The sequence below is a fragment of the Oryctolagus cuniculus genome, chromosome 19 (genome assembly GCF_051225735.1).
Source record: "Oryctolagus cuniculus isolate XC-2025 breed Fujian yellow rabbit chromosome 19, ASM5122573v1, whole genome shotgun sequence".
Lineage (NCBI taxonomy): Eukaryota > Metazoa > Chordata > Mammalia > Lagomorpha > Leporidae > Oryctolagus > Oryctolagus cuniculus.
In genome coordinates this window covers 26,753,736-26,780,539 of record NC_142885.1, presented here as the reverse complement: position 1 = coordinate 26,780,539, position 26,804 = coordinate 26,753,736, and the positions used below count along the sequence as shown (strand labels likewise).

The following is a 26,804-nucleotide window of genomic DNA, read 5'->3' as shown; positions in this document are numbered from 1 at the left end:
GGCTACATAATAGCTGCTTTATGACTAGCATAGTATGTTTCAGGAAGGAATAAGGAAAATGATTTTGCAGCCAAAGTTTTTTCCTTTATAATGAGCATTCCAACAAAATTATCTCAATTATTTCATCTTATTTTTCAAGAGAATACATCACAATAGATATTTTTTCATATGAATTGTAAGTTATTAAGCAAGATATGCTAACAGATTTTACATGTCATGTTGATACACATGAAAAAATATAGCAAAATGTTCAAAGTTCACTGTGTTCTCTATTTAAAAATAAAATTAAAAAGGCAAAAATGAATTGAAAATAATCAAATATTAATACATTTGAAGGTATAACATGGAAAATTAACATTAAAGCATAGGGCCAAAAATATGACTCTAAATGAAAAATAAGTGTATTTGAAAACAGACAACATGAAACAAAGCAGAAGATCAAAATAGATGTTAAAAATAAAGAAGATTGGCCGCGCCGCGGCTCACTAGGCTAATCCTCCGCCTAGCAGCACCGGCACACCGGGTTCTAGTCCCGGTTGGGGCGCCGGATTCTGTCCCGGTTGCCCCTCTTCCAGGCCAGCTCTCTGCTGTGGCCAGGGAGTGCAGTGGAGGATGGCCCAGGTGCTTGGGCCCTGCGCCCCATGGGAGACCAGGAAAAGCACCTGGCTCCTGGCTCCTGCCATCGGATCAGCGCGGTGCGCCGGCCGCAGCGCGCTGGCCGCGGCGGCCATTGGAGGGTGAACCAACGGCAAAGGAAGACCTTTCTCTCTGTCTCTCTCTCTCACTGTCCACTCTGCCTGTCAAAAAAAAAATAAAAAAAAATAAAGAAGATTACCTATAGTGTGCATGATTTTAGGTAAAAATCATTTTCCTATATATAGATGATGAATTTGGGAGATTGATAAGGAGTGTGGTGTGATGGTGTTGATAAGATGCTCTAACTTTAATGATTTAAATATTTTTATTTATTTTGTAAGATATCAACATAATGAAAAACAGTATTCCTGGGGCTGGTGCCGTAGCTCACTTGGTTAATCCTCCACCTGCGGCACAGGCATCCCATATGAGCACCAAGTTCTAGTCCCAGCTGCTCCTTTTCCAGTCCAGTTCTCTGCTGTGGCCAGGGAAGGTAGTGGAGGATGGCCCAAGTGCTTGGGCCCCTGCACCCATGAGGGAGACCAGGAGGAAGCACCTGGTTCCTGGCTTCAGATCAGTGCAGTGCCAGCTGTAGTGGTCATTTGGGAGGTAAACCAACACAAGGAAGACCTTTCTCTCTGTCTCTCTCTCTCTCTCTCACTCACTCTCTCTCTCTCTCTCAAAAAAAAAAAAAGAAAAACAGTATTCCTTGCTGTTCAATTATGTATATCTTCACCCTTAAAGGCAGTGCATAACACTTCAATCTCCACTCTTTCAGAGATATTCCACACATCAAATAAATGAGTTTATACTTCATTGTTTCAGAACCAACAACAGAATAATAGTTACTTGTCTCCATTTTGTTACTGTATCCAATTGATATATATATATATATATATATAGAGAGAGAGAGAGAGAGAGAGAGAGACAGATTATAATTCTATAAAGTGCTTTTGTACCTGTTTAAATGTCACATGATTTTACATTTTATATACCATATTTATTGTTTGAAACAGATTTCCTCTATTCATTTTTTACAGAAACAAAAAAATATTTACTTTTAAAGAAGACATGATAATATAGTGCAAACAAGAGTCATGTATCATTGCTTAACAACTGTTTCAAAAACATTTAGAATGAAGTTTCAACAGGATTTTGCTCAAGAGAATTTACAAATTCTTTCTTAACTCTATAATGGTGTTTTCATAGCCTGAAGAATTGCTTTTATGTGGTATCTATAATGCTGTTCTTATTTTAAATGGAACAGAAAGTAGCAACAATAATTAGCTGTTCATCAATTTGCATTATAAACTTTATACTTAAAATTTAGTGAAAAATTCTGTGATGAAATTAACCCTGTTAGACAGTAGAAAAGAACCATCAGTGCTTCCATGGACAGTTCCATATGTTACTACTATTTAAAGGCCACAAAGTAACAAGGAACGCAGAATTCTATAGAAAACATATTTAAATGAATCAGAGTTGCTAACTAAAGAACAAAGATTTGAAAAAATTACCAAAATTCCAACATTAGATGTTAGATTTCTGATTTCAATGTTATTAATATTGACCTTAAGAGACTCCTGATAAAAAAGTCATTGCTTTTAAAATCCTATAAAAAGTAAAACTTTGTTGGAAGCAACTATGTTCACTTCCTGTTCAAACAATAACAATAAACAGTAAGAAAACATTTCTCTTTTCAATTCATAGTGCCTGAAGTGTAAGAGGAAAATATATAATATAAATAAAATTCACTGCAATTACTCAAAGCCTGCATGTAGAACTCATATATTTACATTCACAGTGAAGTTTGAGTTTTTCTTGGAGTTTCCAACTTGCTCAGCTACACTGAGCTATAAGCAATCACATTTGCAAATGTGCAGAGACCTAAGCCAAAAATGCTGAAAAAGAGAAGTGTGTCTCTCTCTACCTACACACAAATATATAATTAATCCACTGAACTTTAAAAAGACACCCTTAGAACAGTTTGGAGTACAATTTATGCTTAATTTTATCAATGGCCATGGTATAAAGGTAAACAAAAATAATTGCATTGTTTCTAATGGTCTGCAGCTGTATTTAGTTTTCTGTGTTACATGTAAACATTTTTAATTTAAAAAATTATTAAATTCCATTTTCACTTTAGAATGATATTGTCAATAAAGGGTAAAACTTTGCCTTGAGATATTTCATCTGATTCTTTTGTCTCCATCAATTTAAAAGAGATCATTGTATCTGAACAAAAAGGCTGCAGTAATGCAGTTCTACTCTATATAATTAACTGTGATCTTTGTGCAGATCTAAAGTCTCTTGAATGCATATGCTTGTAAAAGCAGAGTTTTCCTTTGAATGGGAAAATTCTTTGTGTTCTCAGGGCTTCAGGACAACATCTGCCTCTGATGCCAAAAAGGGAGAGGAGGGGCACACGAAGTTTATAAGCCTTGTATATCTTCATCCAACTGGACAGTTTGGAGCATAGCAAGCTCTATTTTGTCTGTTTCCAGGTCTTCACACACAGTCTCAATCATGCCATCTAGGACATATTTAGATTTGGTGTCCAGCATAATTAGGCTGCTTGTTGCTTTGTTCTCAGAATCTGATAAGAGGTTCTCTTTTAGGTTAGCTACTGATTGCAGAACCAAATGGTGTTCTCTGACAAAATTCTGGTGCACTGCTATGGAGGCATGGCCCATCTGGTCTTCAGAGGTAGGAACAATTTCCCCCAGGGCATGGACAACAGGTCCTGGCCAGTAATGAGGGAGCAGTTCTGAAGAGTTGCATAGTTAGCACTGCTGACCGCCACCCCTGCGGATTTGCCTGCCACAGGTGCAGGCATTGGCTGGTTATCAGTGATGTCAGGGTTGAGCTCAGTGGAAGTTAGCAGTGCAGGTGGAGTCAGGGAAAAACTGAGTTAGGGACACATTCACCAACAAAGAGGCCAGAGGGTGAAGGCCACTCCTTGAGGGATTTTCAGATGGCAGGTTTGCATTTCCTGAGCATTCTGATGGACGGCCATCAACTGAGAAAACACCAGGCTCCTTTCTAAGCCTTCCTGTTTCACAGATCCCAGTGTCTGGCCAGAAATACCAACAGTGTATACCACTGCACTTGGAGTGAGACAGCTCAAGAAAACCTTGCCTTGCTGCACTGGGGTGGACTTGCTGATGAATGTGCTCCAGTCTGAAGTGCTTGAATTTATGGAACTGTTACTTGGTGAAGCTGCCACTGAGACAGGCAGCATCTGAAGTGGAGAGAATTCAATGCTCCAATTAAGAAACTGGCCCTTGGCTCTGGAATTGGGGATCTGGACAATGCCGTACTGGTTGATTTGCACTGGAGTAGTGAATGTCACCACAGAGCTTCCCTCCAGGGAAGCCACTGTTTGAATGTCTTCTCTTTTCATCTCAGCACTGGGGATCAGCCCTGGGAATGACACTTGGACACTGGGGCTGTAGGAGGTGGTGGATGCCGAGTTGGCTGCAGAACACTGCAGCACATTGAAATCCTTCACATCCTGGGAGGTAGGCCCCAGGATGTCCATCATGGAGATACCATTGTTCACAATGTTGGTTGACATTTTTGGTGGGCTAAGGACACTGTGTATTTCTCACATTTAATCCATTTAGGATGACTCCACTGGGTCTCTGAATGAAATAGTTACCATTAAGGAAAACAGGCGAAGTAATTGCAGGTACTAAGCTTCCATTCAACAAAACTCCAGAATAGCTTAAGGATATCTTTTTTTTAAAGATTTATTTCTTTATTGCAAGTCAGAGTTACACAGAGAGAGGAGAGGCAGAGAGATAGATAGAGACAGGAATAGAGATAGAGACAGAGAGAGGGGGAGAGAGAGAGAGAGAGAGAGAGAGAGGTCTTCTATCCAATGGATGGTTCACTCCCCAATTGGTCAAAACAGCTGGAGCTGCATCAATCCGAAGCCAGGAGCTTCTTCTGGGTCTCCCACGTGGGTGCAGGGGCCCAAGGACTTGGGTCATCTTCTACTCCTTTCCCAGATCATAGCAGAGAGCTGGATCAAAAGTGGAGCAGCCAGGTCTCGAACTGGTGCCCATATGGGATACCAGTGCTTCAGGCAAGGGCGTTAATCTGCTGAGCCCACAGCACCAGCCACTTAAGGATATCTCATTATTTCCAATTCGCGGGCTCCATGTGACTGGACAAGCTGAGGTTGGTGACACCATAAGAGGAACTCTGGAGAGGGTAAGGAAACAGATCCTCCTGTCCTTTGCTGGACTCACCTTCATTGCTGGAATTGCCATCTGACTCACTTTTGGACTGGCTCTCCAACGGGTTCCAGGCTCAGTGCTGTTGGTTTTTGAATCAGTTGTTGACCTGGGTGAAGGAGAAGATGGTGATCTTGGCCAGGTGCTGCTTCTTGGAGGGCGAGGGGTAGTGATTCTGCTTGTAGAGCTCCTTGAGCATGTTGTGCAACTTTTCCTTGAAACAATACACCATCTCCTCCCAGTCCCAGATGGTGCAGAGCAGGGGCAATGTCCTGTGCAGCTGGTAGTTGCCTATGGCACACAGCCGCAGGGTCCCTCGGCCTAGGCCGCCTTCTTGGTGCACCTTCCCGGTGTAGCGCACCTTGTACCAGAGCTGCTGCAGCAGCAGGTGGTTGGCTGAGTTGAAGCTGTGGCTCTCCAGGATGCTGTTTCTTATCCAGGCATCTGGGAAGATGCCCTGGTGGAAGGTCAGGAGCGCCCGCCCCTTCAGCAGGCTCTCGTTGCCATGTAGCAGGTTGCTCTGGGGCAGTGGCCACAGGAACCTAGCCAGGTGGTCCAGGTTGCCCCCTGCTGCAGCGCCTCACACACATCGGGAACATGGTCTAGCGAGAAGGCGAGAGAGGTCTTCGCGCCCGCAGCAGTGGCGAAGACAGCGGCAGAGGCTTGGTGTTGGCCCAGAAGTTCCAAGTGGAGTTGTACCTAATCAGGCACCGCTCTGCTCATCACCACGTCGCTTCCGCCACCACTGCCCCTTCCTCTCTGCTCACCTTGGTGGCAGCGGGCGCAACGTCCCCTGGCTGCAGTGGAGATTCTGCAGAAGGAGGAGATGTTGTGGATCTGTGTGTGGAAGGTGCAGATGTGCAGCAGTGATCACAGACATAACACACAACCCCAGAAGTCGAGAGCTGGAGAAAGAATCAGCTTTGGAGAGTGAGGTTAGATCAGACTGCAGCACCCCATGCTACTGGTGATAAAGCCAGAGTGAGAGCCTAGAGGCCTACACTTTGTGTCTGGCCTGGAGCCCTGAGGGAAACAGGATGCACACCCACCCAGGAAAAAAAGGGGGCATTATTCTTTCTATTCATCTCTACTTCCTCCCCACAACAGTGCCTGGCAACCAGGTGAAAGAGGGTGGGTGTCATTTTGTACATAAGTACATATCAGCTACAGCAGCTCGTCTGTACTTGCCCAGCAACTGGCAAGGACAGATGTCATTGTGCCAGCTCCCAGCAATGGGTGCAGATACAGTGACATTATGACATCAGTACTGGATGCAGAATCTCTTGCATGTGCCCAACAACTGGTGGGCAGAAGTCATCATTTTGAAACAAGTAAGGCTGTGTCCAGCATGCATTGTGCATGTTTGGGATCCAGTATTTTACCAGAGGGAAAAATACATGTTCTCAATAGACTTTGAGTCTGTTGGGATGATTGACAGGGGGCTGGGCTCCCATGTACAAGTGCAAGGTGCCCCTAGCCTCTCAACACATCACTGGCTCTGAAGCTCAAATTGCCTAGGCAGAATATTCACATGCAGTTGGCTCTGGGAACATCTCTACCTCTCCATGAATAGGACCAGGCTAGTGGGGCAGAGTGGATCCTCTGCACAACATGTCTGTGCCTGCCCCATGGGCTGACACTGTGTGAACTCTGTGACTGAGTGGGTGCAAGGTGTTTCTGGGTTTCTGGGCAATCATTGTTTACAGATCCACACATTCTGAGCTCCCTGATTGGGGTGGGATATCCCAGAGGATCAGTGCTCATCCTGAGGACTGCACAGATCCTTTGTGCAGCTCATGAATCAGCATGGTGGAAGGATGCATCCACTGAGGCCTAATACTCAGGCACTGATCACCTTAGAAGAGGGGGAGGTGTGTGATGATGCCAGCATAGGTGATCATCCACTCCCCATTGCTGACAATAAGGAAAACATACCGCATCCAACATGGGTGTCACCCTGGATACTCACCCCACTCTGGAGCACAGACTAGAGCCCTCAGGCCACAGCCAGCTCAAGCATCTGGGTATTCACTAATAGAGCAGAAGCCACACAGGCATAGCAGAAAAATAAAAGCCATCAGAGGAAAGATCCAACAAGTGTCTCCACAAATGCCTAAAAATAAACTCAGAAATTCAAGAAACAAGAATAAGGAAGACAACACGAGTTCCCCAAAGGAATACAAAAACATTCCAATATTAGACTTTGAAGATGAAGAGATTTATGAAGTGCCTGAAATGGAACTCAAAAAAATTAATTTAAGGATTATTCAGAAGCAATAAGAAAAAAAGTTCAAAAATTAAAGAAATCCATGAATGACATGAATGAAGACTTCTCCCTCAAATTGAGATTTTGAGAGAACCAGAAGGAATTCCAGGCTCCTAGCTTTGTCCTGGTCCATTCCCAGCTGTTGCAGGCATTTTGAAAGTGAACCAATAGGTGGGAGCACTCTCTTTTCTCTTTCGTTTGTCTCCCAATTCCCTTGCTGGCTTCCTTTCGTCCTTCCTCTCTCCTGCTCTAACAAATTAATAAAAATATTTTTAAAAATTAATAAAGGCAAACCATGTTAGGGCTAAATAGGCCAGGATATTATCAGGGTTGAGGATGTTGCCCCAATACCAGGTGGAGATTAAACACCCTTGTCAATAAGGCCTTGCTCTGCCATGCATGCAAAGCTCTATAGATGTGTATAGTATTCTCATACTTACATAAAAGACAGACACATTTAAGTTAAAAGCATACATAGCAGGTTATACTTGTACCTTTAAAGGTAAAAAAAAAAATCACAAATTCTATTTAATTCTCTCCACAACCTAATGGGTTGTTGTGCATCACTTAGGGGTACCTGCATGTACTTTTTGTTAATATTTTATTTTTTGAAAGGCAGAGTCACAAAGGGAGATACAGGGAGAAAGAGTTTCCATCAGTTGGTTCACTCCCCAAATGGCAGCAACAGCCTCATCTGGGGTAATCCAAAACCAGAGGTCAGGATCTTATTTTGGGTCTCCCACATGAGTGCAGGGGCATAAGCACTTGGGCCTTCTTCTACTGCTTTCCCAGGCCATAACAGAGATTTGCATAGGAAGAGGAGCAAGACAGAAGCTGGTGCCCATATGGGATGGCAGCGCCATAGGCAGAGGCAAAGACTACCCCCCTCTGCTCTGGCTCCCCCATGCATGTACTTTTGAGATTTTGTATTTTCTAACTTTACTGAACTCATTTATTGCTTCACTACATTTTTGGGTTATGCCATCAAAATTTTGTATGGATCTTTTTATTTTTAGAGACATCTTAAGATCCTATTAAAATTAAGAGGAAGGCATAGAGATTTTCCAAGAATCATTCTAAAACAGGAACCTCTGCATGTCCCAACAAAACATGTCCCATGGGAGAATATTAAAGACTAAAACTGAAGACACAAACAACAGGTTCACCTCACTGATAATGGTCTCCAAACTCTGGGCCTCTCCTGTCTCGTAGGACTCTGTACAGCTTTCTACACAATAAACTCACTTTGGCTTTGCACTCTTGAACTTAGCTCTTTATTTCTATACTGAGATATAAAATCATCATGCAAAAAATCAATACCTTTGTAGTCACAGAAAATGCCATGGCTAAGTAAGGACTTGTAAGGTCAGTACCATTCACAACAGCAACAAAATATTTAAGTACCTTGGAATAAATTTAACCAAGGATGTCAAAAATCTTTGCAATGAAAATTACAACATATTAAAGCAAGAAATCAAAGAATACACAAAAAAATCTTCTATTTTCATGGATAGGAATAATTAATTTAATCAAAGTACTCATACTATGCATATCAATTTACATATTCAAAATGATGCAAATAATAAGAAACAATGCTAAAATTATTAGAGAAGACAAGAGACCCTGAATAGCTACAACAATTTTACACAAGAAAATCAAAGCTAGTTCCAGCACAATACCAGATTTGAAAACATCCTACAGGGCAGTTACAATCAAACCACCTGGTATGGGCACAAAACTACACATGAAGATGAAGGGAACAGAATAGAAACCCAATAAATAAATCCACACTTCTAAAACCAACTAATATTTGACAAAGGAGCTAACATTAATCCTTGGAGAAAGGACAGTCTCTTCAACAAAGGGTTGTAAGATTATTGTATCTCCAAATGCAGAAGTATGAAACAAAATGGCTATATAACAACTTATACAAAAATCAGCTCAAAATAGATCATGGATCTAAATATACAAACTGATATAATCAGATTACTAGGGGAAAATGGGGAAACTGCAACACACTGGCATAGGCAAAGACTTCTTTGAAAAGACCCCAGAATCACAGGCAATAAAAGCAAAAAATAGAAACATGGGATTACCTCACGCTAAGAATCTTCTGCACTGCAAAGGGAATACTCATCAAAGTGAAGAAGCAACTGAGAGAATGGAAGAAATTATTTGCAAACTATGCAACTTAAAAGGGATTAATATCCAGAATCTATAAAGAGCTCAAGGAACTCAACAACAAGAAAACAAACAACCCAGTTAAGAAATGAGTAAAGGACTTGATGAGGCATTTTTCAAATGATGAAATCTAAATAACCAATAGACACATGAAAAAATTCTCAAGATAACTATCCATCAAGTAAACGCAAACAACAAGCACAATGAGATTTCACCTCACCCCAATTAGAACAGCTTTCATAAGATATCAAAAAACAATAAATGTTGGTGAGGTTGTGAGGGAAAAGGTTCCCCAATCCATTGTTGCTTTAAATGTAAACTGGTCCAGCAACTGTGAAAGATAGCTCAGGAATCTGGAAATATGTCTACCATATGACCCAGCCATCCTACTTCTTAGAATATACTCAAACAAAGTGAAATCAGCATATGGAAGACTTATTGGTACCTCTATGTTTACTCCAGTTCAATTCACTGTAGCTAAGAAATGAAATCCAGGCAAATGTCCATCGACCAATAGTTAAAAAAATGTGGCATATGCACACTATGGAATACTATTCAGCTATAAAAACATTGAAAGTCTGCTGTTTGCAGCAAAATGGATAAAATTGGAAAGCATTATACCTAGTGAAATAAACAAGTTCCAGTAAGAAAAATATTTTTCCTGATTTGTAATAACTAATAGAGTACCGAAATTTAATGTATGAGTGAAATTGACATTTTGTGATTTGATTATTGTTTACAACACAAGTCTCTGCTGTTGAAGAACAGTGTTTTGGGTTTTTTTTCTCCTTATTATTACTTGTTGAATTGTTTTCTTAGTAGAGGGTTAAGTTTATGATTATAAAATAAACTGAAGTATATATCATTGTAAAAATTAAAAGAATAAGTAAGGAATGATGAGGAAAGGTAGTGTGGGTATGATGAGAATACAACTAAATCTACATATATATGAAATACATGAAATTTATTCACATTTAATAAATTTAAAAATTATTTAAAAAAAAACAATGTACAGCGGGTTTTTTAAAAAATTGTTAAAACTGTCATTCCTTAAAATGCCACTTATCTACTAGCAGTGTTGGTTATTTTTTAAGCATTGACTTCCCCCAGATAACTTCCAGTTATGTAAGAGAAGAAGCCACTTGCACCCTTTCTTATCTTGCAGCATCCCTCACTCCATTCCAACACCAATGGTGGTAGTTCAATATATACGTTCAATAATATGTTCCACATAAGGTGAATTAAATGTGTTCTTAAAGCTTATTGAGAACTAAGTGCATGCTAGCCTCTTTTCAAGCACTTTAGAAAGATTAACTTCTTTATTTCTCACATAAATCCGAGGAATCACAGCTTTTGTTACTCCCATTTTTCACAGAATAAAACTGGGATTCATTAAATAATCTGGCTAAGGAATAAGAAACTGACAGAGACAGAATGAAATCCCAGCTGGTTGAGTACATGTTCCATTTTACCACCCAACATTGGCTTGAATGGGCCTATTTACTGGGCCTATTTACTGAGCTCTGTAACTGTGTGGCCAACCTGACTTCTGATTTGCAAGAATTAAAAGTCCTTGTTTCAACTGAATTTTGTGTAATTCACTCTTTCCCTCAAATATAGAGCACAATCAAGCCATCTGCAGGTGAGAGAAATGTGCACTCTGGAAATACAGAAATTCAGTTCCTTGGCACCACATTCTCCTGGGCATCAGTGAGGCTGGCAGGAAAGCTGCTCAACCTCAGGGTGGCAAACCATGCGCTGCCAAAAATGCATTTCAGTTCTGCTTCTCATTGTTCAATCTCTTCTGTTCTCCCTCATCTCTCCCCAAACTCTGACCAATATGAATAAGGAACTGTCATTTCTCTTATGCAGCAATATTCAACAGTTACATGTGAGACCTTCACAGGGATTTAAATCTGAGAATGTATATCATCTTGGAAATCTGGAATGTGCATAATAGGAAATCTAAAATGCATCTGGAAAGGAAGCAGTGTGACTGTCATCATCAGCTGCTCTCAACCCTGACTACATATTGGAATCACACAGGACAGATTTTAAAAATACTATGCCTAGTTTCCCACCTCCAGGGACTGATTATATTGGTCCCAGGTTTACCCTGGAGATAAATGTGTTTTAAAAGCTGCCTAGATGATTGTAATAGTCACCAAAGCTGAGAATGTTTGGTCTTGGGTATGATTGTTGTAGTGAACCTTCATTCACAGATGCCTTTATTCAAAGGTGAACACAATCGATGTTATGACTCACCAAGTTCAATTTGTATGCATCTCTGCAATCTGGGATGCTTCACACATGCTTTGTTCTAACCCTGGTGTGCCTAGAGGATCTTATCATTCATTTCTGGAAATATTTTTTAAGATTTATTTATATATTTGAAAGGCAGAGTTACAGAGAGGCAGAGGCAGAGAGAGAAAAAGGTCTTCCATCTACTGGTTCACTCTCCAGATGGCTGCAACAGCAAGAGCTGCCCTTATCTGAATTCAGGAGCTTCTTCTAGGTCTCTCACATGGTTGTAGAGGCCCAAGGACTTGGGCCGTCTTCTACTGCTTTCCCAGGCCATAGCAAAGAGCTAGATATGAAGGGGCGTACCTGGGACTTGAACTGGGGCCCATATGGGATGCCAGCACTGCAGGTGGTGGCTTTACCAACTATGCCATAGCATCAGCCCCAGGATATACCTTTTAATTTTAACAAAATTAATAAACTATGAATAAAAGTAATTGAGGAAACACAGGGGAAAGTAACAATAGTGTCCATTTTCATGTATTAAAACAATTGTTTACAGAGAGAAGAGCCTTGTCAAGATCAGAAAAAAATATTGTAAAACTCTTAGGGGTAAGGCCGGTGCCGCAGCTCACTAGGCTAATCCTCCACCTGTGGTGCCAGTACCCAGAGTTCTAATCCTGGTTGGGGCACCGGATTCTGTCCCGGTTGCTCCTCTTCCAGTCCAGCTTTCTGCTGTAGCCCGGGAAGGCAGGGGAGGATGGCCCAAGTCCTGGGGTCCTGCACCCGTAAGGAAGACCAGGAGGAAGCACCTGGCTCCTGGCTTCGGATTGGTGTATCTCCGGCTGTCGCAGCCATTTGGGGGTTGAACCAATGGAAGGAAGACCTTTCTCTCTGTCTCTCTCACCACCTAACACTGCATGTCAAAAAAAAAAAAAAAAACAACTCTTAGGGTAAAAACTTGACTAGAGATAAAAATCCACTATACTTTGAAAATCAAATTCCCAAACACAAATATAAATTCCTAAAACCCAATATAAGAAGTATAAAATAGGAAAACTCCAAATTAAAACAAGCAAGTTGAATCTCAATTTGAAGGCCACCAACCAATAAAACAGAGAAGCAAAACTTCAGTTATAGAAACACAAAATATTTCAAACATTTAAGAAATAAAACACCTATATTTCTCAGATGTACCAAAGTATAAATAAGCAAAGCATATTTTCAGATTTCTTTTAGAAAGCCAGCATTACATTTATAATGATGCCAGGTTGACTAGAACTTTCAATATAAATTAAGTATAAACCTCTCTTTCATATACAGATGTATAAATCCTTAGTATTTTTATAATAAATGAAAGCACATATGAAAATATAATGAATAACAAGTCACATATAATAAAAAATACAAGAGGTGGTTAACATTTCTTAACAAGGCATGTAAATTTTCCAGGTAGGTGAAAAATTCAAGGAGAAAATCACATGACAATTTAATGTTCAAAAACATTTAGAAATCAGCATGTAATTTTTAAAAACTGCTTGCAATATAGTAAAAAAGAGCAATGGCTTTCTTATTCAGATCAAAATTTTTTAAAAGGATCCTACAATAAAAACCATGATTAATACAGAATCATTGACAGCTTTTACCCTGGAAGTAAACCTAGACCAGGAAGTCTCCACTAGTGCCAACTTCTTATTGGAGGAGTAGTTGGGGGCGAGGGGGAGAGCAAAAAGAAATGAAATAAGATGTAAAGATCAATTTCTTAACAATAAATTGCCAATATATTGGAGATATTTATTTAGGGAGAATCCATAAAATCTAAAAACAAATAAACTGATAAATGAATTTAATGTTGTGGGAAAGATCAATGTTTTAAAAATCCATTAGCTTACCAAGTGCCAGCAAGAAATAACTAGAAAATATAAAAGATCAATAGGCAGAGTGGAAAACAGAAGAAAAGAAAAAAATTAAATTATGTTATATCTAAGTGTTATTCAAATCAATATTAAAAAGTAATAGAAACGACCCAACAGAATGAGCAGAAATACAAGGAAAATGAAAGCGCCGAAAGTGGATAAACAGAACTGTAACTCACTGCAACAGGTTACCTCCAACTCCAGGCAGCATCCGCAGGGAGAAGGACGGGGACCCAGGGCGAGGCCAGTGGGTAGCAGGAGCTCGGAGGTGAGAGCCCTCCAGCCGCGGGGAGGCAGAGCCCAGGGGCGGCCATTTCAGACCTGAACCCAGGTCTGTCTCTCGCTGTTCCCATCCAGGACAACTTGAAGTTAGGGGTCCTTGCTATGGGGGACGCTGATTGGCTCCGTGCTTTGTGACGTTCCGTGCACTCAAAGCTGGCAAACTGTCCAATCAGGCAAGGTGACGTCCACAGTGCATCAGCACGCGGGGCCTGGACGTCACAATCTTCTCAGAGTTTTGCCTGCAGAGTGAACTCCTGGGAGACAGCTCCGCCGCCAGGAGGCTCCCAAGCGAAGTCGACCTCTGCAGCTCTCCATCTTCACTCACCAGGGACGCTGGGCACCTCGGAAGCTGACAACCGCGACATGGTGAGTGTGTGGACCTGGTTGTATCGAGAGGGGAAAACGGAGCCGAAGGCCAGGAGGACACAGGCCTCCGGCATCTGTGGGCTCCATATTGGCGCTGGCACAGGGCTTCCCCTCGGTCCCCTCAGACCTGTGGGTTGGGGGCTTTACTGGCACCCAGCACCCCCGAGGTCCTGCCCCTTCCCTGCTTGGGTGAGACTTCTCAGCCTCAGCCCAGAGTCATAGCAGGCCAGCTGTGTGGCAGTAGCTCCACGTCTCCCCCGATTGTGCAGTGGGGACTGGGTGGTCTCTAGGGAGAATGTGGGCTGTGTGTATGCGGTTCATGCAGGACAGGCGCTGTTGGTTCCTGCTTCCCTCCCCACAGGCACCTGGTTCCCCCGAGTTTTCTCAATATGTGGCCTGCAGGGTATTTTCCAGGGCATTGACCTCTTTACACAGCTGTTTCTAGGATGTCTCACTCCTTCATATGTTTCCAATATCACAGTAACATAGACTGAGTAAGGTAGAGACAGAAGTTTTATTTGGCTTGGGGTTTTCACCCAGGTTTTAGAGAAGCAGAAAGACCCTGTAATTTGGTATTTGGGCATCGTCTTAGCACTTACACTTTCTCTGTACAGGGTGCCATCTCTATTTGCACTTTCAAAATAGAAATTTTGACCACTCAAATTTATGTGTTTTAAAAATGATTTTTCTTGCATGAAAGTCTTCCAAATCCTGTAGATATGTCTAGTTTACTAAGTTATTTTGGATTTATATTTTAATATAGGAGCCTGTTTAGTTTTGCTTGTTTTAATTTTTTCAAGATTGTCAGAGTATGACTGACACAATTTGTGTATCCTCAAGGTATGAAAACTGATATTTTGCTATGTGAGGGACGTTAAAAAGTATGGACAATTCACATTATCTTTTGATTACATTTTTTCATAAACTTTCTGGAATCCTCTTGTACATATACATTATGAAATGATTGAGACAATCTAACATATCCATCACATTACATCCCTGTGTTATTAAAGAATATGTAAGATATTAGCAAGTTGTGAGTATGTGATATCATAATCAACTATTTACTGTGTTGAATATTAAGGTCTTGAGGTGTTAATTTTGTTGATTTACCTCATAGCTGCAAATGTGTGTTCAGCTAACATTTTCCCATGTCCTTCACTCTCAGCCCATGACAACCACCATTCTATTCTGTGATTAAGTGCGACTTTCTTAGCTTACACATATGAGTGATATTGTGTGGCATTTATCTTTCTGTGCCTTATTTCAAATAGCCTAATGTCCACATTCATATTTTTGGATCCACATCCTGACAAAATGGAAGAATTTCCTTATTAAGGTTGTCTGCGATTCCTGTGTATGTGTGTTTATCACATTTTCTTTATTCATATGTTGACAGTGGGGTTGTTTCCATATCTTGTTCTTGTAGATAATGCTGCCAGTAGTGTGGAGATAAAGGTATCTATTTGAGATACTGATTTGATTTCCTTTGGATATACACGCAGTTGTGAGATTGCTTTGTCATGTTCTTTGTTTAATTTCGATTGAAGACCTACATAATGTTTTCTGTATTGGATGTAACAATTTACTTTCTCAGCAACAATTTTTATATTCCTTTTTTCCACCCTGGGCCAATGTTATCTTTTTACTTTTGGATAATTATTTTAACATATATGAGATGATAATCACTGTGGTCTTAATTAGCATTGTAGTCTTCATTAGCTGTTTCTGAACCCCTTTTAAGTTACCTGTTGGCTACTTGTATATATTCAATGGAAAACTGATCAATCCTTTGTGCAATTTTTATTACAATATTTGTTTTTGAGTTGTTTGTGTTCAAACTCAGGTTGTCCAATGTTTTCTTCATTCCTTGCTTTATCTGTTTTGTTTTTCCTATCATATGCAGAATATTTCTTAGATTTCTTTCAGTCTTTGCTTTTGTCACCTATGCACTTAGTGTCATATCAAACAATCATTGTTGAGACTTATATCAATGAATTTGCTTCCATTTGTAAGGGGTTTTATATTCTCAGACCTTTTATGTAAGCCTTCAATTCATTTTGATTTGACTTTCATGCCTGGGGTAATATAAAGATATTATATTTCAGTTTTTGCCATGTAGATGTCCAATTTTCCTCTGCTTCAGATGTGGTCACTAAACACTAAGTGGCAGGATCCAGGCAGAAACTGTCACAGTCCAGTTTTTCCCTAATCTGCCTTGTCTCCCAGACCCACTCTTCTGTGCTCTGCTGCTCTTCCCTGTCTGCCTGAAGAGACCTCAGAAGTGAGCATGCACAGAGAGAGACACATGAAGCAGTGTGCAATGTTGGGGAGAAGCAGAAACTATGTAGTAAAGGGGCAGGGCCCAGAAGGCTCTGTCTCCTTTCTCTGAAAGCCTTGGATATACAGAGGCACTTCAAAAATTCCCTGAGGGATTGACATTTGGCATGTGTTACAACCCTGCTTAGTATGTCCACATCCTATATTGGCATGCCTAGGTTACAGTCACAACTCTCAATTCCAGCTTTATGCTAATATGCACTTTTGGAGGGAGTGATGGCTGAAGTATGTGGGTCCCTGTAACCCACATGAGAGACTCGTATCATCTGGGAAGCAGAGCTGATGGGGTCCTCCATGCAGAGTGGATGAACATAAGGTGTTCCTTTGCTGCAATGTGTGTTGGTGATCTGGAAAATAACACTCCATCATGAACTTTGTATGTCAAACAATGATGCACAACTGAGAAAAGGAGGCCACTGAGGTATTCAGGCATTTTTTTCAATTAGTCTATGCAGCTGCCATCCCCACAGGGAAGGGGCCCAACTGGAATAGTCCCAGTCTGACCACATGGATGCAGGAGGTTTATTTAAATTTTGAAAATTAATTTTATTCACATTAAAGGCACAGCGATCTCTCATCCACTGTTCTCTCCAGATATTCACAATAGCTGGAATTCAGCCAGGTTTTGATGTGAAAACATCAGGTTTTATGAAGTGAAAATCCCAGAACTCGGTGTGGGTGGCACAGACCCAAGTATCTGAGCTATTATATGCTGCCTCCTAGGATGCACTTTAGTAGGAAGCTGGATTGGAAGTGGAGTGGGACTCAAACCTACACACTCTAATATAGGATGTGGGTCTCGAAAGAGCCATCTTACATGCTGTTCCCCAATGCTCACCCCTCTGTTATTTTGAGGACTCCTACAACAGTCCAAACCAACTCTCCTGGCCCTGATGGTCATAGTCCCTGAAGTTAAGCTGTGCAGACCCTCAACACTCTAGAAAAACCCAAGTACATCCACGCAATGGAGTGTTCACAGCAGCAGCTTCCTGCTGTGCTTGTCACTCAGAACTATGAAGCTAAAGGTGTGCCGTCAGGTGCTGTTCTGCCTGACACCTCTTCATCCACTTTCCACAAGCTGATACCACATCTGGCCATCCACATCAAAGTGGTCACTATTAGATGCTGTGTTGAAGGGGGATCCCAAGTTGTCTCATTTCAGATAAACTTCATATGTTGCTTCAGACACTCCTTGGCACTGATATGGCTCATCCCCCCAGATAGTCTCCATAGTAGGTCCCTTGGCACAGTAGTTCATGCACCCCACAGGCACCTTTGTGGGTGACAGTCATCTGTTTACTGGGCTCATAGCCTAGATAATTGTGACCTCTTGGACACTGAATCAGGTATTACTTCATCAGTGTGGTGAACCAGCCTGCTGGGTCATTGGCGAAAAGGAGTACAAGTCCTTAGTATACCTGCATGGTCAACATATTAAGGCGGGACTCTTCCTTTTACCATGAACCCTGGTATTGTTTCTCCCCACTTCTCATTTACGGTTTCTCATCCTTGGTTGGCATGGACAGTCTGGAATATCTTCTCCACCAAGGCTAATGCTTTGTACAGATGGGGTATGCTGACAAAGGGCCTGTGCATTTCCTCAATTACCTCTGCAGCATCAACACTCAAGCAAGGCCATAGTAGAATTTGCCTCAGTTAATCACCACATAATGGAAATATGTGTTTTGAAATTTGTATTTGTAACTTATTTCAGGTGGAAGCTTAACATTCTGCCTCACAATCATAATTCCAACCAGCCTATTTTTACAGGTTAAAAAAAGAAATCATTTTTGGACTGCACTGATTTGCAAGAATATGGTAAAATAATTCTAGTGACATTAGGGTTAGATGTTTAATATGTTGGTAAATTTGCCTAGAGAGAGTGCCTGCCTTCTAATTTTGTATTAGGAAGGAAGGCAAGTTAGGGGGTGACAACCATAGCATTATGTAATGATTAGTAGACAACTTTTCTGTTTGGTTTAACCCTTTGAACAGCTTGACATGGAATAGAAGCTGCTCAAATGTTTGTTGAATTGATAGAAATATCCAAGGAACCTGGAAGATATGAGAAATACCCAAAAACCTATATTTTTTCAGTGATTTACTGTATACCCAGCTTTGGCTTCATGCTGTGGGAGCCAGTACTGTGTCTAGGAATACTGATAGCAGCAGCAATTTATTGTGCTTCTTGTGAGCCAAGCATTCTGCACACATTTGTTTTTCATTCTCTCTGTTACTCTGTGAGTTGGACATTGTGGGTTTTTTTATCCATAAGGAAACTGAGGCCAAAAGAGGCCAAGTAGCTGGACAACAAACAGTAAGGTGTTCCCTTAACTCCTGTATTCTAAGGCCTGCTTGGCTCATAAAGCATCCTTTCTTGTGGGAAGTAAACATAATTGGGACAATTACAAATTAGCATGCTAGGGAATAATTGTATAGTATGCCTCTCTTTCTACATATTTGTGTGCTACCAGCATTTCATAAAGTGTGGGGTTTTGTCATGATTAAGTCTGTATGCTTTGGAGTTAGATGCATGGATTGGAATCATTCCTGTGTGTGTAAAACTGGACATGTAGCCATGCATTTAAACATTTATTACAACTTATTATAAAGTGTGGATGATAAAGGCACCTGCCTCCTTGTTGTGAGGGATGTGACACTTGTGTAAAATAATTCAGTGTGTGGTAGGCATTGCATCTCAGCAGGTTAAGCCACAGCTTGGAATGCTCACATCTCATATTGGAGTGCTGCATTGAATGCTAGCAACCACCATTCAGCTAGCTATTGATGTACTTGGGAAAGTGGTAGAGGATGGTCCAAGGGCTTGTGTCCTGCCACACCTCTGGGAGGCTTGGATGGAGTTCCTGGCTCTTGACTTTGGACTGATTCAGTCTTAAAGATGGGCACTCGATGATTGATCCAGTGGTTGGATGCTTTCTCCCTCTGTTCTCCCTCATCACACTCTTCCCCATCTCTCTTTACCACCTTCTTTATCTTTTACTTTGCCTTTTAAATAAATAAAAACAAAATGATTCTGTGTCTGACAAACTGGTTCTCATACAATTCAGTGTCTGACAAACTGTGGTTCTCATACAATGTAAGGTTTACAAATCCACTGATTTGTATCAGTTTTATTCATCTATCCCACATATCTCAAATGATGATTTAAAATAGGTAAACAGTAAGTGTTTAATGAATAATATATTTTAATATGTAAATATCTAGGTCCAATTACATTAGAAAGATCCTCATTCTATTTTCACATGTAAAGCAAGATTGGGATGGACTGAATATGTGGCAACATAAACCCAGAGGCAGATGGGAACCAGAAGGAATGGAGAAACTTTTGCAAAATGAATTATTGGAAAGTTTGCTGGCTAAATAGCTCATTTACATATTTTCTTACTAGTTTTAGAATGAGTATACTCTCTATGTTTTTCTTGGTAATCAAAATATAATGTGACACACGTGTTGTGGCAATAGGACTCTATTCTAATGTTGATCCTACAAAGCTGTTTTACTGTTTCTTAGAATTAACACTGGATTCCACCTCACTTGCAATTTTCATTAGAGAGCTGCTATGGAAAATTTCTATACCTCTCAAGAAAGAGTAATACTGACATGTAAGGCCAGGTGCATCACGCAAATCATCCCAATCAGATTTCTCAATGCTTGATATAATCAGAAAACTGTGTTTTCTTAGCTTCTTTGTAAAGTTCACTCATAAACTCAGAAAGAATTTATTGAAAATATGTGTGTCTATCCATACCTGTAGTGTAACAAGTGTAGTCTATGAATTCAGTCCTGTACTTTAGGAGTTTATAGGATTATTGAATGAATCAAGGAGCATAATAGATTTCTATTTAAAATGTATGATGGCCTTTGTACTTAAAATATGTTCTAGATCTTTCATGTCAGTTAATTGACATTAACTGTTATTTTGTATCCTTGGAACTGCATTATGGAATATTTTCCTTTCATATTTCAAAGTAAACACCACAATTCTCAAAGATGGTTTTGTGATTCTGGTCATTGCTTACAACATGTTGCTGTGAAAATAATATAATGGTTGCAATCTCATGGTTTTATTGAATGTGGATTTGGGAGATTCCAAAATGGAGGAAAGAATAAGTTGAAATTCTACTGATTTTTCTCTTCATTGGAGCACTGCACAGCATAAAACCATTGCCCCTCCAAGCCTTCTTCAACCACACACCTCATTCTACCAAAGTCTTTTTTTTACATATTCTATAATTCCATTTGTATAGAAATGGCAAATATATATGGAGAGATAGCAGTTTATGACTTACATGGGTCTGCTGGGTAAAATTGGTAAAATTGGAGAAAGACTTCAAAAATGCTTGTAAGAACTTTTGGAGTGATGGGACTTTCCTAAAGCTGGATTGTGGCAATGGTTACCCACCTGTATACATTTACCAAAAGTCATTGAACAGTATTGTTAGAATGTATGATTATTTTATGTATATGATATACACAAACTTTAATTTCAATCTAAAAATTAAAGCAAATGTATGCACACTCTTTTTACCTTTAACAGAAGAAAGAATATTCAATGTTTTAATTCTATCTAGACAAGTAATATAAAATATCAAATCATATTATATAATATATATAAATAATATCTGACAATAATACTAACACTACTACTAGATATGTGCTGTCTATATGTTAATTTGCTTGATCCAACCTGCCTATGAAGTACAATAATCGTCTTCATTTTACAGAAGAAGGACAGTTATCATGGTTTTATATTTTGCCTAAGGTAACACAAATTGTAGTTGGTAGAGGTACAATTTGATTTTTTTGACAGGCAGTGTTAGACAGTGAGAGAGATAGACAGAGAGAAAGCTCTTCCTTCCATTGGTTCACTCCCCAAATGGCCAGTATGGCCGGTGCTGTGCCAATCCAAAGCCAGGAGCTGGGTGCTTCTTCCTGGTCTCCCATGCAGGTGCAGGGACCCAAGCACTTGGGCCATCCTCCAGTACCCTCCCAGGCCACAGCAGAGAGCTGGACTGGAAGAGGAGCAACTGGGGCTAGTAGCTGGCACCCCAACCAGACTAGAACCTGGGATGCCAGCACTGCAGGCAGAGGATTAGCCAATTGAGCCACGGTGTCAGCCGGTAGAGGTAGAATTTGAATCCTTTTTTTTTTTTTTGCCTGTAAATTTCTAAGCATGAAACACCAATTTATTGTGTTTTTTTTTTTACTTTTATTTAATGAATATAAATTTCCAAAGTACAGAATATTGATTACAATGACTTCCCCCCCCATAACGTCCCTCCAACCCGCAACCTTCCCCTTATCCACTCCCTCTCCCCTTCCATTCATGTCAAGATTCATTTTCGATTCTCTTTATATACAGAAGATCAGTTTAGCATACATTAAGTAAAGATTTCAACAGTTTGCTCCCACACAGAAACATAAAGTGAAAAATACTGTTTGAGTACTAGTTAGAGCATTAAATCTCAATGTACAGCACACTAAGGACAAAGATCCTACATGAGGAGTAAGTGCACAGTGACTCCTGTTGCTGACTTAACAAATTGACACTCTTGTTTATGGCCTCAGTAATCACCCTAGGCTCTTGTCATGAGTTGCCAAGGCTATGGAAGCCCCCTGAGTTCACTGACAATCATCATTTTTAGACAAGGCCATGGTCAAAGTGGAAGTTCTCTTCTCCCTTCAGAGAAAGGTACCTCCTTCTTTGATGACCCTTTCTTTCCACTAGGATCTTACTCGTGGAGATCTTTCATTTAGGTTTTTTTTTTTCCCCCAGAGTGTCTTGGCTTTCCATGCCTGAAATACTCTCATGGGCATTTCAGCCGGATCTGCATGCCTTAAGGGCTGATTCTGAGGCCAGAGTGTTGTTTAGGACATTTGCCATTCTATGGGTCTGCTGTGTATCTCACTTCCCATGTTGGACCATTCTCTCCCTTTTTTATTCTATCAGCTAGTATTTGCAGACACTATTCTTGTTTATGTGATCCCTTTGGTTCTTAGTCCTATCATTATGATCAATTGTGAACAGAACTTGATCACTGGGACTAGTGAGATGGCATTGGTACGTGCCACCTCGATGGGATTGAATTCGAATCCCCTGGTATGTTTCTAACTCTACCGTTTGAGGTAAGTCAGCTTGAGCATGTCCCGAATTGCACATCTCTTCCCTCTCTTATTCCCACTCTTATATTTAACAGCGATCACTTTTCAGTTAAGTTTCAGCACTTAAGAAGAATTGTGTATTGATTACAGTATTCAACCAAAAGTATTAAGTAGAACAAACAAAAAAAATACTAAGAGGGATAACATATTAAACTGCTCATCAACAGTCAGGGTGAGGGCTGATCAAGTCACCGTTTCTCATAGTGTTCATTTTACTTTAACAGGTTTCCTTTTTGGTGCTCAGTTAGTTGTCACCTATCAAGGAGAACAAGTGGTATTTGTCCCTTTGGGATTGGCTTATTTCACTCAGCATAATGTTTTCCAAATTCCTAACAGGGACCACTTTTCAGTTAAAATTTAAATCCTAACAACCTCTAGAGTCTGGCTGACAATATCTGATAGGATGATACCATGGATTTCTTCTACCTCAGAGCTTTTGCCCATTCTGTTTCCTTTAGAAGAACACACTTACACCCCTTTCTTCCTGTAATAACTCTTATTCACTTTGAAGTGGAGCATAACTCTTTTCTGTAGTCTTTTTTTACCCTCTTGATACAGGACAGCTTCTCGCATTATTCAGTGCCCTTGCATATGAACTCTACCTTTCAAACCACCTATCACTTGTGCTCACACCCTCATGTGCTTATTGATACTGACTGCCCATCTGGAAGGCATAACAACAGCAGTCTTACTCCTCACTCATGACCAGCACCATGCCTAGTATCAAATACTTACTGTTTATCTGGCACTATCTCATCTGCACTTGTGTAAAGCAGGAGTTAGTGAATAAGTAAGTTTAATGCTGGTTGTTAAATGCCATCTGTGGATCTCTTATTTCTACCAAACTCTTAAATGTCATTTTCAAAATCAATTCAAATAGAAAAATAATGTATAGCACTTTTAGTTGATATGTGAGGTATAACTGTATTAACTTTCTTAATTTGGAACAGGTCTATACATTCATGAATTATTAGAAAAGGATATTATCTTGCATACTTAGAAGAACGAAAAGCTATCATTGGAAATGCCTCCATTTCCAACTATTTTATTTATTTATTTTTTGAATTATGCAGTAAATTTTATTGCAATAACTATATGTGGATATGTAATAAACATACACACAAACACACATGCATAAACATGCACAGACACATACACAAACATTTACAAAGACACATGCACACATACAGAACCATACATACACACATTACAGTGAGAATCCTGGGCTTTGGCTTGAGTATTCACACTTCTAAGTTTTTTTAAGATTTATATATTTGAAAGAGATGGAGAGACAGAGATATACTGCATCCACTGGCTCACTTCCTGAATGGCTGCAACAGTCAGAACTGGATCGATCTAAAGCCAGGAGCCAGGGGGCTTCTTTCGGGTCCCCCACACAGGTGCAGAGGGCCAAGCACCTGGACCATCTTCAGCTGCCTTTCCAGGCCATAGCAAAGAGCTAAATTGGAAGAGTGGCCAGGACAAAAACCAGTGCACAAATGGGATGCAGGTATTGCAGGCTGAGGCCCAGCCTACTACACCATAGCATCAGCCCCTGACACACAGATATTTAGATATATTTATATTCATCACATGAACAAATGAGACTATACAGATTCATTTCTGTTATTTTAAATGAAGAGCTAACATGTATATTTATTAAGTAATCTTATATTTAATATTTTTGGGGGAGTACTTACCTTTCTAGCAATTTAATAATTTAGATAATCTGAAACAGTTTCAATTACAATTCATTTAGTGCATTGGAGTTAAGTATATCAAATATCCTTTTAAAAGCATTGCTGAGTTTAAAGGGTTTCTCTGGAGTCAGAGAAGAGGAATGAGGGCATTTGGAAAAGCAGGTAAGCTGCTACTTGGGGCACCTGCATCCTATATCTGAGTGCCTGACTTTGAGTACTAGCTCTGGTTCTGATTCTAGCTTCTTGCTAATGCACACCCAGGGAAGCAACAGCTGATGCCTCAACTACCTGGGTCCCTGTCAACCATTTGGTGACTTGGGTTGAGTTCGGGGCTCCTGGCTTTAGCCTGGTCTAGTCCCAGCTGTTGCAGGCACCTGGGAAGTGAACCAGCATATGGACGATCTCCTCCCCTCATCTCTCAGTCAATCTGCTTTTCAAATACAATGAAAATAAATAAATAAAAATTTTAAATAAAAATAAGAACAGGAAGCTGCAGGGAGAGACAGTCTTCTTTTTCTTTGTTGTCTTCCATTACTCAGAGGACTGGATTTTACCAGCCATATGGAGGTAAAATACATCCCTGTAGCTTCTGGGCTACAGAAATGAGACAGCTGCTAAAGCCAACACCATCAAATGGCTACATCCTCAGTGAAAGTGTGTATGAGGAAATTTCACCTGACACTGAAAGGAGATAATAAGGAAAATTGTCCATTTGGGCTTCTCCTGTCAGTGTTGAAAACCTCTCTAAAGAAGTTGAAACCTCAGCTCTACACTCAAGTTTTTTAGGCCCACTATTCTACATAAATATTTGTTTCCTTTTCTTTTTCTTGTGTATGAAGGGTCTGTAAAAAGTTTATGGAAGTGCATATTATTAAAAAAAAACTATGTATATATTTAAAAATATTTTTACCAAAATGAACTTATCTTTGAATTCCATTTTCAACAAATTTTTGAGGGTACTTTCATATGATTTTTATGAGTCTATTTTACAGTTACAAACTGGGACCCACTTAGGTGCATTTTTGCTTATTTCCCCCCAGTTAATGTTCTGCATCGTAAGTGTTTTAAGCTATTTTTATTTATTTTAAAGGCAGTGCGTGCGTGTGTGTGTGTGTGTGTGTGTGTGAGAGAGAGAGAGAGAGAGAGAGAGAGAATATCTTCCATCTACTGGTTCACTCCCCAAATGGCTGTAACAGCCAGGGCTGGGGCAGACCAAGGCCAAGAGCCAGGGGATTCTTCTGATTCTCTCACTTGGGTGCAGGAGCCTATCTTCCACTGATTTCCTGGGTACATTTGCAGGGAGCTGGATCAGAAGTGAAGCATCCAGTACTCAAACTGGTGCTCATATTTTATGCTGGCATTGCAGGTGGTGGCTTTATTTACTGCACTACAATGTTGGTCCCACATTATCAGCCTTAAATTTGTATCCACAATGAATAATAAATGATCAGCAAAACCCTTCTTGTTTCATGCAAGAAAAGCATGTGATTTGACTGTAAGTCCATCCATGGTGAAATGTTAACATGACTTTTAGGCCGGTGCCGCGGCTCACTAGGCTAATCCTCTGCCTTGCGGCGCCGGCACACCGGGTTCTAGTCCCTGTCGGGGCGCCAGATTCTGTCCCGGTTGCTCCTCATCCAGGCCAGCTCTCTGCTGTGGCCAGGGAGTGCAGTGGGGGATGGCCCAAGTGCTTGGGCCCTGCACCCCATGGGAGACCAGAAGTACCTGGCTCCTGCCATCGGATCAGCGCGGTGTGCCGGCCGCAGCACACTGGCCGCGGCGGCCATTGGAGGGTGAACCAACGGCAAAGGAAGACCTTTCTCTCTGTCTCTCTCTCTCACTGTCCACTCTGCCTGTCAAAAAAATAAATAAATAAAAATAAAAAAATAAAAAAATTCTTTAAAAAAAAAGAAATGTTAACATGACTTTTATATTGCATTGTCGTTCTAGAGACACAAACATCTCTTGTATCCTAATTTGATTGTTCCAGCAATTTGCCCCCTGTCAGTCTCAATTAGAAAGAATAAACAAAGCTTTATTGAGAGTCTATGAGTTATAATTAAATTCACTCGTCCAATGATTTGAACTGGGGACTGATTGTTGAGATTGATTGATTTATTCTACTTTTTTACTTTTTAAAAAACTAAAAGGCACAGATTTCATGTACTTCATATATTCAGCTTTAAGACTATAGTGATACTTACCATTCTACCTTTCCCCTCTCCCTCACTCCCATTTTATTTTATCCAAAGATCTACTTTCAATTACCTTTATGCACAGAAGATCAAGTCTATAATAGTCCCCTCCTGCCTGCCTGCCTGGCCTATCAGTGTGGCAGCAGCGGTAGCAGCAGGTCCCTCCCAGACTTGGCCCAGGGAGGCGGTAACACATGGCTGCCATGGCAGCCATGAGCACACCCCAACCTACCCCAGCCCGGCCTAGAGGCTGCCAC

General features: G+C 40.5%; 1 pseudogene; it reads right to left on the bottom strand.

The window, feature by feature from the left end:
* Window positions 1–3,068: 3,068 nt before the first annotated feature.
* Window positions 3,069–26,761, bottom strand: LOC138846896 (homeobox protein SIX4 pseudogene; annotated as a pseudogene).
* Window positions 26,762–26,804: the final 43 nt, after the last annotated feature.